Here is a 12,136-nt window from a genome sequence, read left to right as displayed (position 1 = left end):
AATTATAAAATTTAAAATATAATTAAAATAATGTGATATGTAGAGTTCTAATAGTCTATAAATACAATTAAAAATTAAAAATTATGATTATAATTTTTAAGATATATATAATGTATATAATATGAAATTATAGTATTTATGATTTGGTCTATTCGGTCTATTTGGTCCGGACCGAAATATTTCTTAAAAGAACCGAACCGAACCGAATTTTATGCTTTTCAATTCTAAAGTTAAACCTCGGTATTTTTCCTTTTTACGAGTAATAGAGTAATATAAAATTTGAATTTTATTAATAAGCATGAATATGTTAATTATTAAAATGAAATTATGGATATAATTCAAATTTGAATTATTGTTGAGATGTCGAAATCCATTTTCAAGGATAGGAATTAGGGATGATAACGGGTGGGGTTGAGATCGTATATTGTTAAATTCTCTGAATTTAAATATTTTTGGATTTTATATTGAATATCCGTCAAATCAAATTAATTTACCATCTCTATAAGAAATAAGTGTGACTTTGCAAATATTGAACACAAATGTTTTGACAGTAAAAATGGTCCAAACCACACCTTGGGTGTGATTTCACTCTTCACGGGAAGGTCGTATCCGAATTCTGATTATACATCCTTTCTAAATTTGTCAGTTTATTGACAATTTACGTCTAACTAACTCTGTCTTTTAGAGGATATATAGGCAATTAGGCATGCATATAGCAAACATTTGACTTCTGTAAGGAGACAGTTTCAAATGCAAACTTTTGACCAACCATATTTTTTGAGTAATTGAATTATAGTTCACTATTTACTGGGATTTTATTTTGGAATGACTTAGAAGATATATTTAACAATTGCAAAAATGATGCGTAATAGAGCTCCGTTTCTCCGGAGAAAATGATACGTACTTGCATTCCTCCCTGGTGGTAAAAATTGGAAATTTGTTTGACTCAATTTTATTTCAGAAGAAATGAGTACGAATTCATAGAATACTTAGATAAATTATTGGATATAATTTTTATTAATTTTTCTCTCATATAAAGTTATATACTAATAAAAAAATAAAACTATATAATAGTATTAATAAATTAATAATAAGCTCGAAATAATAAAGTTCAAATATGAATTACTTGTATGATAATTTTGTAATTTTTGACAAAATTATCAAAGATAAGTTTTGATAATAAACCAAATATCATTTTTAATTAATGTCAATACTTTATGAAATAACTAAAATATATATAATTTCATGTTTAACCTTTTTTCAAAATATTGAGAAAGTCAAATTCACGTCTAGAGTATTGGGAATTAAATTGAGTCTTCATCAATTCTTGATAGAATTATTTTTGAAACGAAAACACGAAACTCAACTAGATATAATTAATAATGAGTGCTCAATACCGACCACATTAGAGATTTTTAGAATATTAATCAAACCCAAAATAGAACCATGCAATGCAATTCAAAGTAAAAGAATTCAAACTCAACAGTCACGGGGGAGTGTCAGCACTGGACAAATATTTCTTACTCGAGGAAAGGATAGAAAATTAACATGTCATGGCAGTGGATGCTTTGTCAAACATAATTTCGAAATATTATATTTAACTTGGTACATTTTTTTATTAGATACTTAAACGGTTTTTTAAATACGAACTCCACTGACTACACATGCACATAGTTGTAGAAACGTAGCCAATTATTTTCGTACTTGTAGGCAGCAGAACAGATTCAGAATTTTCAATACTAATTTAAAAATTATTACGAGCCACATGCTGCGGTCGTTATTAAAGAATTCCACCATGCGAGCAGGAATAAAGAAGTATGCACCAAGACCAAGAGATTAGAAGACGGTATAAATAAATAAATAAATAAATAAAAAGAGATGATGACTGAGCAACAGTGGAGAGTGGTGCAGACTGGCCAGTTGCCACGGCCGGCTGATTCTCTGGGCATAATACATCCAACGGGAAAGGGAAACAAGTGAACAGACAGAACAATGTCCTCTGTTTACCTTAATATCTTCATATCCTGGTCTCTGCACGCACTGCAGACCAGATGGTTAACTGTCATTTTCTATTCTATTTTTTGCCTTTTACTTTGGCTCGGTAGAATTGTGGATTGTGGAGGGACGGAAGTTTAATTTTTAAGACCATGACAAATTTAATGTACTTATGCTTGGTTTGAGAGTGTTGTTGAAAATTGCTGTGTGTGAGAAAAATACTGATGGAAAAAGTGTTGTCAAGAAAATTAGATGATTTTTTGGTAATTTTTTTTTAATTTATACATATTTTGAGATATAATATATAAAAATAATATTTTTGAGAAAGTTTGATGGTGAAACTGATAGTTATTACCTGCAAAAGCTGAAAACAATTTTTTTAAAAGCATGAGGGACATGGTTTTGCTAATGCCAGCTTTTAAAATTTACCAAATACCTTTCTGATAGTTTTTCAGCAAAAAACAGTTGTAGCTGTCTGCAACAACAATACCAAACAGAGCCTTAATTAGCAGATATCCACTAAGCACCGACACTCCAAAAAGGCCGCCGCATGTATGTCGGACAAGGCGACTCGGTACACAGCTGAGTATGTGTCCAATACGTCATACCTTTTTGATCGACAGAAAAAAGGCGACTGACACTGTTCGACAAGTGACCGACACTGCCCACCGACTAGATCCATATAAAAAAAGCCCAAAATCATAAAAAAAAAAAAAAAACCTAAACCATCTTATATTAACCTAATTTCAAGTCACTCTGTCTTTTATACATTTCTCTTCATTTTTCATCCGATAAAATAACCCTGTGCAAATCTGTTCCTTGATGAACCGGAAATATAAGCTATTCTTTTTATACAAGATAATTGTTATGCCCGCTTTCGGTCATGGGCCCTAAACAGGTCCCCATGGGTGCATTGAATAGCTGAACTCCCATATGTGGGCTAGAATAATGGATTAATATGATTTGGGCCAGCATATGCGGGCTGGGCTCGTAACATGCGAGCTGGGCTCATGGCATTCGAGCTGGGCTCATGATATGCGAGTTGGGCTCACACTTGCCATCTGGTATCTACGCGCGAGGTGGGCTCAGGCGACTTCACGCGAGATGGGCTCAGGTGACAGTACTCGAGCTGGGCTTGGTTGCCCACACGCGGGCTGGGCTCGTGATAAGTGGATTTTATATCCACTTGGAACGCTTTATTACAAGCTTAAATTGGTGTTTGGACTCAAGTTGTTTGTATTTTGATGTGTTTTTGTGTTATTACATTTCAGGTATCAGTTAAATGAAGAAAAGATCTTTTAAAGGAAATATGATGAAAAGTGATCAGAGTTGGAAGCCAAGGCCATTGTCAAGTTGTAGAGAATCTCGTTAGCTTCGCGTGGGCAGTTGAATCGCCTAATTCTGACGAGTAGAACTCAAGTTATGGCTAAAACAAGATTCATTAGAATTTTTTCCGGACAGGCTCCGGGCGCCCGCCTGGGAGCTGGGGGGCGCCCGCCTGGGAGCTGAGGCGGCCGCCTGAGGCGCGGCTGGTCGCTGATTTCGCTGAAAAAGCCTTTTTTGAGTGGAATTTGACGATTTTAAGGGTCCATGTCCACTAGGGGCATATATACTTAAAAAAAGGGTTTTCATCATCCGGGAAGATTGGAATACCAAGGAGAAGACCTAGAATCACTGAACAACTCCGAAAAAGAAGGTCTGGTTTTCAACTTGTGGTTCTTTAAATTAGTTGTAACTTTGGATGCTCGACTTAACAGCCTGACAAATGGAATCATCCTAACTTCCACTTAACAGCCTGACAAATGGAATCATCCTAACTTCAGCTGGAAGAGCAATCAGAATGCGACGCAACATCCGTTCCAGCAGTTTGGAAATAAGCTATTCAACCCTCCTGGTTTTCAACAACAAATTGCACCAAGACAACAACTCCAAATTTAACAACAAACTCATGATGCAGGTCTATCTTCGAATGAAAAATCTGAATTGGAGGAGTTGAGGCTTATGTGCAAAAACCAGGCTCTTATATGCCAAAGCCAGGCTATTTCTATCAAGACTCTGGAGAACCAAATAGGGCAAATTGCTAATGCCTTATTGAATCGACCACCAGGAATGCTTCTTAGTGATACAGAAACAAATTCAGGCAAGAGGGAAGTTGAAGAATAGGTGAACGCCATCACCTTAAGGTCTGGAAAGGTCGCAAGCCCCCAAATTCAGCATGACGAAGAGCCTGAAAAATCTCAAGTTTCAGAAAATGCAGTTGTGGCTGAAGAAGAAGTGTAGAAGGAAGCAGAGGTGGAACCAAGGAAGACTACTGTGGAACACACTCCTCCAGAGGGTAATACAGGGGAGAAACAGATCTATGCTCCACATCATTTTCCTAAGAGGCTGCAAAAGAAAAAGCTGGATAAGCAGTTTGAGAAGTTTTTGGAGGTGTTCAAGAAACTTCATATCAACATACCTTTCGCTGAAACTCTTGAACAGATGCCTATCTATGCGAGGTTTATGAAATGTATTCTCTCTCGGAAAGTGAAACTCGATGACTTAGAGACCGTTGCTCTAACGGAGGAATGCAGTGTTGTGCTGCAACAGAAGTCGCCTCCGAAGCTTAAAGATCCTGGAAGCTTCAATATTCCTTGCACCATCAGAAACTTGTCGTTCGACAAGTGTTTATGTGATTTAGGAGCTAGCATCAATCCGATGCCCTTATCTATCTTCAAGAAGCTTGGTCTGCCTGATCTGAAACTAACATACATGTCATTGCAACTAGCTAACTGTTCCATCGCTTATCCACGAGGTATAATGGAGGATGTCTTGGTCAAGGTGGATAAACTCATCTTTCCTGCTGACTTTGTAATTCTTGATTTCGAGGAAGATAAGAAGATTCCCATTATTTTGGGAAGACCATTCTTGGCTACAGGCCGAACTATGATCGATGTGCAAAAAGAAGAGCTTTCGATGAAGGTTGACGATCAAAAGGTCACTTTTAATGTGTTCAAGAAAATAAAGTTACCCACATCTAAAGATGAGTGCTTTAAAGTAGAGCAAATGCAGGTTTTCAATGCACCTCCGTGGAAGAGGAAGTTGGATTTGCCATTCGATTCTCTTGGGTTAGCAGAGCTGAAAATTTCTCAGGAGCGTTTTGAACCATTTATTCAAGAAGCTCCCACAATTGAGCTCAACCGAAAGCCAGATCACTTGAGTTATTCATTCTTAGGTGCACCCCATGATAAGGGGTTGGGATATATTTTTGATGATGTAGAGAGTGGCTGGACGGATCTTTCAGTGCCTACAGAGGGTTATTTTCATGCGCCACAGATAGTTGATAGGTTTGGTCTTGGTGATGAACAACATAGAAGATTGACTAGGCATATGGAGGCCATGCATGTCATCCACCGATATTTTGCTGAAAATTTGACACACACTTTCGATACTGTTGTCCGAGACACTGGTGGCGAGGTTAATTGGCCACCTGATCCTCCACCCGAGGAGGGTGATCTTTCCGTTAACTAGGTATGCCTAAAATCCTTATTATTACCTTCAATGAGGACATTGAAAATTTTAAGTTTGGGGGTCATAATGTAAGGATTAGTAGTGTGTGTGTCCATATAGATTCATATAGATTCATGTTGCATGTTTAGTTGTAGTTCATTCATATTTTTGCATGATTTGTTCATTTAGGACATATTTGTTTGTTTTTATGTGATTTCATATAGTTGCATTTGCATGCATATTTAGCATGATCCCTTAAGATGAACTATGATATTTGATAAGTTGATGTTGATTTGAGTGTGGTGATGATTAGAGGTGGCCAAATGTGCGGGTTTGAACCGCACATTCGGGACCGGTTCGTACGGAAACCCGTAATTATTCGACCCGAAACGGGCCGGTTCAAACCCGCACAATTCGTTAAATTACCCGAGCCGATTACGAATCCACTATTCACAAACCGGACCCGGACCGCACAACACTGACCCGGCACGGCTGCAACCCGCGCGAGCTGCACAAGTTGTACAACCCGTACAGCCCACAGCCCGCACAGCCCGCACAGCCCGATAAGTAAATCACTATAGTATAGGTTTGGTTATTTACTGGGGAAACCACATAACCTTGTTTTCATGGATATTAAAATACTTAGTTGTCTTGAAATTAATCTTATAAATTTCTTTCTAATACTTTATTCAATTACAAATTTTAACTTTCTTAATTATTTGTTAAAATTTTATTACGTGACAAAATGGAAAATTAAAGAAAAACATCAAAAATAACATTATAAAATAAAAAATGTAAAAATTTCGGGGACAACGAGATGACAATTAATCGAATATGGAATTTGAGAATTAATCGAATATGCAGTATTATGAATTAAGATATATAAGCTGTTAGTCTTGAATTATTTAATCATTCTGTACTATTCAAATAATCAAATTCTGCTTCTATACTATTCAAACAATATTCAACCCGTATGAACCGTCAAATTCGGCCCGCACGACTCGCACGAGCACGCGAGCTCGCGAATCTCAGTGCCGATTACGAGTCTTATTTTTTTATTCGAGACCGGCCCGACCCGGTTCGTGAATCCTATGTATCGGTTCAGTGTTCATGTTTCACGAGTTCAACCCGCATGCAACCCGGCCCGGCCCGCACGGACCGCCCAAGTGGCCAGCACTAGTGATGACGAATAGAGGGATGTTTAAGTCCTAATGAATTGATTTGCATGCCAGAAACAAATATTTTCACAAAGTCTTGTAGGGTTGCTTTTGATCTAGATCATGATCATACTTGTTTGTTGTTGAGATTTAATCACTTGGTTATATTTAGAATTTGTGATATTCTCGTAATGACGTAAAAACACTGATTTTTTTTATCTGGAGAAAAAACTTGGATTTCATTGCTAGTTGTTGTAAGGCTAGGCGTTAAATGGCTAGTAACCGGCTCATATTTTTATGAGTAGTCTAGGGTTGAATGAGATGGAGCGAAACACACTCATTCAGAAATTATTGAAAAAAAAGAAAAAAAAGAAAAAAAAGTACGTGTTTATGCATAATTGATCAAGAGTGAGCTCTTTAATACTCGAGTTATTAAGTTCTAGGGGACTTTGTGCCTAGTGACCTAAGGCTTTTATAGTCTAGGATCCGCTAACCTAACGCTCGCTACATGGGTATTATTGCATAAGTCTTTTGGGACCTCATTCATTGCACGGTCAAATAAGCATCTTTGTTATGTGTTCAATAATAGTGTGAATCCTTGTATAACTCTAGTAGAAAGGAGGTGTTGTGAGTCATAATGTGTTTATTGTCTATTCTGTTTATAAACTTTTGATTGTTTCGATGATAGATAAGTTATGGTTATTGATCTAGTATCGAGAGATATCTGTTAAGCATTCCACACACACACGTTTCTGGTTTGTGAGTTGGTTTATGGGATTTATTCGAGCTTTGTTTAAAGTCATTGCATTCTTAGAGGCATTGGCTTATTCATTTGGTTATGGTTATTCTGTGGGGATCGATTGCATTATCATTTAGTTGCATTCACGTAGTTATATTCATGCATTATGTTTGTTTTGTAGTTTTGAGTCTGTTTATGCTTGAGGACAAGCATCGATTCAAGTTTGGGGGTGTGATAAGTGGATTTTATATCCACTTGGAACGCTTTATTACAAGCTTAAATTGGTGTTTTGGACTCAAGTTGTTGGTATTTTGATGTGTTTTTTTGTTATTGCATTTCAGGTATCAGTTAAATGAAGAAAAAATATTTTAAAAGAAATATGATGAAAAGTGATTAGAATTGGAAGCCAAGGCCATTGTCAAGTTATAGAGAATCTCGTTAGCTTCGCGTGGGCAATTGAATCGCCTAATTCTGACGAGTAGAACTCAAGTTATGGCCAAAATAAGATTCATTATAATTTTTTCAACACAGGCTCCAGGCGCCCGCCTGGGAGCTGGGGCGGCCGCTTGGGAGCTGAGGCGCCCGCTCGGAGAGCTGAGGCGGCCGCCTGGGGCGCGACTGGTCGCTGATTTCGCTGAAAAAGCCTTTTTTGAGTGGAATTTGACGATTTTAAGGGTTCAAGTCCACTAGGGCGTATATATACTTAAAAAAAGGGTTTTCATCATCCGGGAAGATTGGGATACCAAGGAGAAGACCTAGAAGTACTAAACAACTCCGAAAAAGAAGATCTTATTTTCAATTTGTGATTCTTTGAATTAGTTGTAACTTTGGATGCTCGTTTTCTTTCTTGTTGAACCTAGATCTCATTTATTTGTACTTTGATTATTATTCAGTTTATTAAGACCTTGTTTTATACAATGCTTTCATTGGAACCCATGGTGATGATGAGTTTGATTATGAACTAATCATTATCGTGGGATTCTAGCGGATTTACTTATGGATTTCAATAGTTAATTATTTTGATATCTTGGTGTGTGGTGATTGATTGATATCCTAGTATTGGTTGTGCTTATTCGTCTTATGTGCGTAGCTAACATATAAGATTGCGTGTTAATCTCTATTGAAGCGACATTGAATATAAAGGTTTAGAACTTGTCATGTTAGCATAGGTTCATGTATTATATGCATGATTAGTGGGTAACTCTAACCGTTTTACTTGCCCTATGTAATCATTATGGATAACTTGAGCTTAAACCGTTATGTTGTCAAATTCTATAGACATATAGAGTCTCAATATAATTGGTGCCTATTCAGCTTCTATCTCTTTTGTGGATGTCTGGTAGAATGGTACTCGTGCAACGAAAGTTGACGTTTATCAGTTTCGTGTTATCTGATTAGTGTTATCACCATCACATGATAAGATTAAGAACGAAAAGGCTATTGAATGAAGTAGTAATGAAGTTAGAATCCCATGTTTGTCATATATAATAATTCAACCTCAATTCTCTTAGTTAATGTTATTTAGTATAATCTCTTAGTTTAATCAAAACCCAATTTGTTATTTGTCTTAGCATTGAGCGATAACCATACATTGTTGCATAGGTGCATAAATTGAACTTAACCTAAACCTGTCTCTGTGGGAACGAATCTGATTTATATCTTATACTACTTGCGAACGCGTATACTTGCGTAAATATTAGCGCGTGTTTTCGCCCTAACAAGTTTTTGGCGCCGCTGCCGGGGACTCGGTGTTAATTTTTAGTTTATGTGCTTGTCATCAGTGGTCGTTAAAGTTCATTGACTTGGATTCTTTTACTTTCACGGTTTATTTATTTGTCTTTCAGGTACTCATTATAATGGGAGATCCAACAGCATGAACGAGAGCCTTGATGGATTTTTCTCAACCCAAGATCAATGACATTCAATCTAGCATTGTCCGGCCAGCTATCACAGCTAATACCTTTGAGATCAAGCCTGACGTAATTCAATGGGTGCAGAATTCAATCCAGTTTGGAGGTTCTCCAACGGAAGATCCCAATATGCACATTAGGGATTTTATTGAGATCTGCGACACCTTCAAGTTCAATGGTGTTTCTGAAGATACTATTAAAATGAGACTTTTCCCATTCTCTCTGAGGGACAAGGCTAAGAGTTGGTTACACTCTCTACCAGCTGGTTCGATTGCTACTTGGGAAGATCTTGCTCAAAAGTTTCTCACTAAATTCTTCCCTATGGCAAAGATAGTTGCACTCAGGAATGTTATTACTCAATTTGCGCAGCAAACGGGAGAATCGCTATGTGAAGCTTGGGAGCGCTATAAGGAGATGCTTAGGAAATGTCCTCATCATGGAATGTCTGATTGGATGATCATCACTTGTTTTTACAGTGGGTTGGGAGCACAGTCCAGACCCATGCTCGATGCAGCATCAGGCGGAACATTATGGGCAAAGAGCTATGAGGAAGCTTATGATCTAATTGAACTAATGGCTGCTAATGAATATCAGTATCCAACCCAGAGATGTCCACAAGGCAAGGTAGTAGGAGTTCTTGAAGTGGATACAGTTACGGCTATCACTGCTTGCCGGGAGAGGTGTATGAAGATCCTGATTAATCTGTGCCGGGAGAATATCGCCGCCGGTAGACGGTTCTTGTGGAGATGATGATCTTCGCCGTGGTAGATCCTTGAGCAAAGTGAGCAGCAATTCGACAAATATTCTTGGAAATGTGAGAAATGAAATGAAATCTCACATATTTATAGGGGATAGGAGAGAGAATGGGAGAAGGCCACATGTCATCATCTCAGAGGAGGACACAAATCCCCACACAAGCTGTCCAACAGGTGTCATGCGTTCAAAATGCATGATAGATGAAAGGCATGCGAGGCGAGGCACGTGAGGCGGCTTGGTGCTGTCTGGTAGGCTCACACCTGCGAGGCCATAAAGGACTAGAAAATTCCTAGCCTCAAGATGCGACCAGGAATTTTGGCGGGTAGTTGTTATGCCCGCTTTCGGTCATGGACCCTAAACAGGTCCCTATGGGTGCATTGAATAGCTGAACTCCCATATGTGGGCTAAAATCATGGATTAATATGATTTGGGCCAACATATGCGGGCTGGGCTCGTAACATGCGAGCTGGGCCCATGCCATTCGAGCTGGGCTCATGATATGCGAGTTGGGCTCACACTTGCCATCTGGTGTCTACGCGCGAGGTGGGCTCAGGCGACTTCCCGCGAGATGGGCTCAGGTGACAGTACTCGAGCCGGGCTTGGTTGCCTACACGCGGGTTGGGCTCGTGAGCCCACATCTTATGAAATCAAAAGTAACATTGTATTTATTGATTGAAAAGGAAGGCGGTGCGGGCCGAGGCCGCCAGGCCGGCCCGCATTAGAGGACTTTGTGTTCGACATGGAAAGTAACTCATAGATGATTGAGTTGCTCGTAGATTTCGGGGCCGACACGGGTTGTTCCTACAATCACGGGAAGGATTGCGGAGATGCCGCGTGATTGTGGAAAGCGTGTGAAGCCGGTTGAGATTTACGTGACTAATTGGCTGAAGGCCAGACTCTATCATGGGTTTGGGCTGCACGGGCTGAAGAGTCGTAACCCTAGCCTATGTGACTTGTTCCCCAAGAACTACGTGAGGCTTGATCCCTATAATTATGGTACGTAGGCACTTGTACGAGACATGAGTCGACATTTGATAGAGAATAACAAACCCTATTCTTTCTTAAGGAGTCAACATACAAGCTCAGCCACCACCAAACAACCTTCCTCCGCCCTCAAACAACATCCTTGATCCTTGTTCCGCCCATTAACCTCCACAACACTGTTATACGAAATTCTCCCTATAACAATAATCATTTGAATGAAAATGTAGAATAAATTTTACAGTAGTTTATCACTTATTATTAAAGAAACTCTATTATTATTATTATTATTATGAACGAAATTCAATATTTGACATATACAAATCTTATATTTTTTATATTTTTGTTACTTTTTTGTCGGGTCACGTATCCTTTTTTGTCTTGTCCCGTATTCATGACACTTTAATTAGTGACGAATTCTCGTGTCCCGTGTCACCGTATCAGGGTCGTGCTTCCTAGGCAAATATAAATTACTAATAAATATGATGGACTTGAAATGACAGCCATCTTCTAATTCTTTTTTTTACCAGAGTAATTATGTTTTAAAATCCTGCTTCCCAATCTTTGATTACCCCGACTAATTTTGAAAATAGTTAAATATGTTATTAATTTTTATAAATTCTACTAATATACTTTTTTAATATTTTTTCAGTTACAAAACATTTATAAACTTTAGTTAAAATTTAACAAATAACTTTCCGAAAATAATTGGGACGAGGAGCTATAAATTTAAAAAATAAATTATTTGTCACATTTTAATTTATATATTTGTATATATATTTGAGCAAATCTCATCATTATGAGGTAGTTATGCAATCGGTAAATGCCAACAATTTTGTAACTCTGACATTTCTTTTTATAATGTTAGATCGAATATCCAATTAACGATCAATCAATGATTAAATCGATTAATTTTAATTTTCGAAATATAATGTTTCGATACACTAGTTAACAGCTGTGAAAGATATAATTGTAGATAAAGAGTCATATGACATACGGGTTTTCTAATGTGTGCCAAATGACACAATAAGTAATAACTTCCATGAGTTTGGTGTATTTTAATTAGTCCTGTAATCATAAATATTGATGAACCCCTGCATTTACAACAA

General features: G+C 37.8%; 1 non-coding gene across 1 annotated transcript; it reads right to left on the bottom strand.

The window, feature by feature from the left end:
- Positions 1 to 9,626: 9,626 nt before the first annotated feature.
- Positions 9,627 to 9,733, bottom strand: LOC141710145 (small nucleolar RNA R71). The gene has a single exon (XR_012570679.1). It is a non-coding gene; the product is annotated as a small nucleolar RNA R71 (small nucleolar RNA).
- Between the last annotated feature and the right edge of the window lie 2,403 nt (positions 9,734 to 12,136).

The sequence above is a fragment of the Apium graveolens genome, chromosome 2, assembly GCF_009905375.1.
Source record: "Apium graveolens cultivar Ventura chromosome 2, ASM990537v1, whole genome shotgun sequence".
Lineage (NCBI taxonomy): Eukaryota > Viridiplantae > Streptophyta > Magnoliopsida > Apiales > Apiaceae > Apium > Apium graveolens.
The sequence above is the reverse complement of the archived record's forward strand: the minus strand, read 5'-3'. Positions and strand labels throughout refer to the sequence as shown.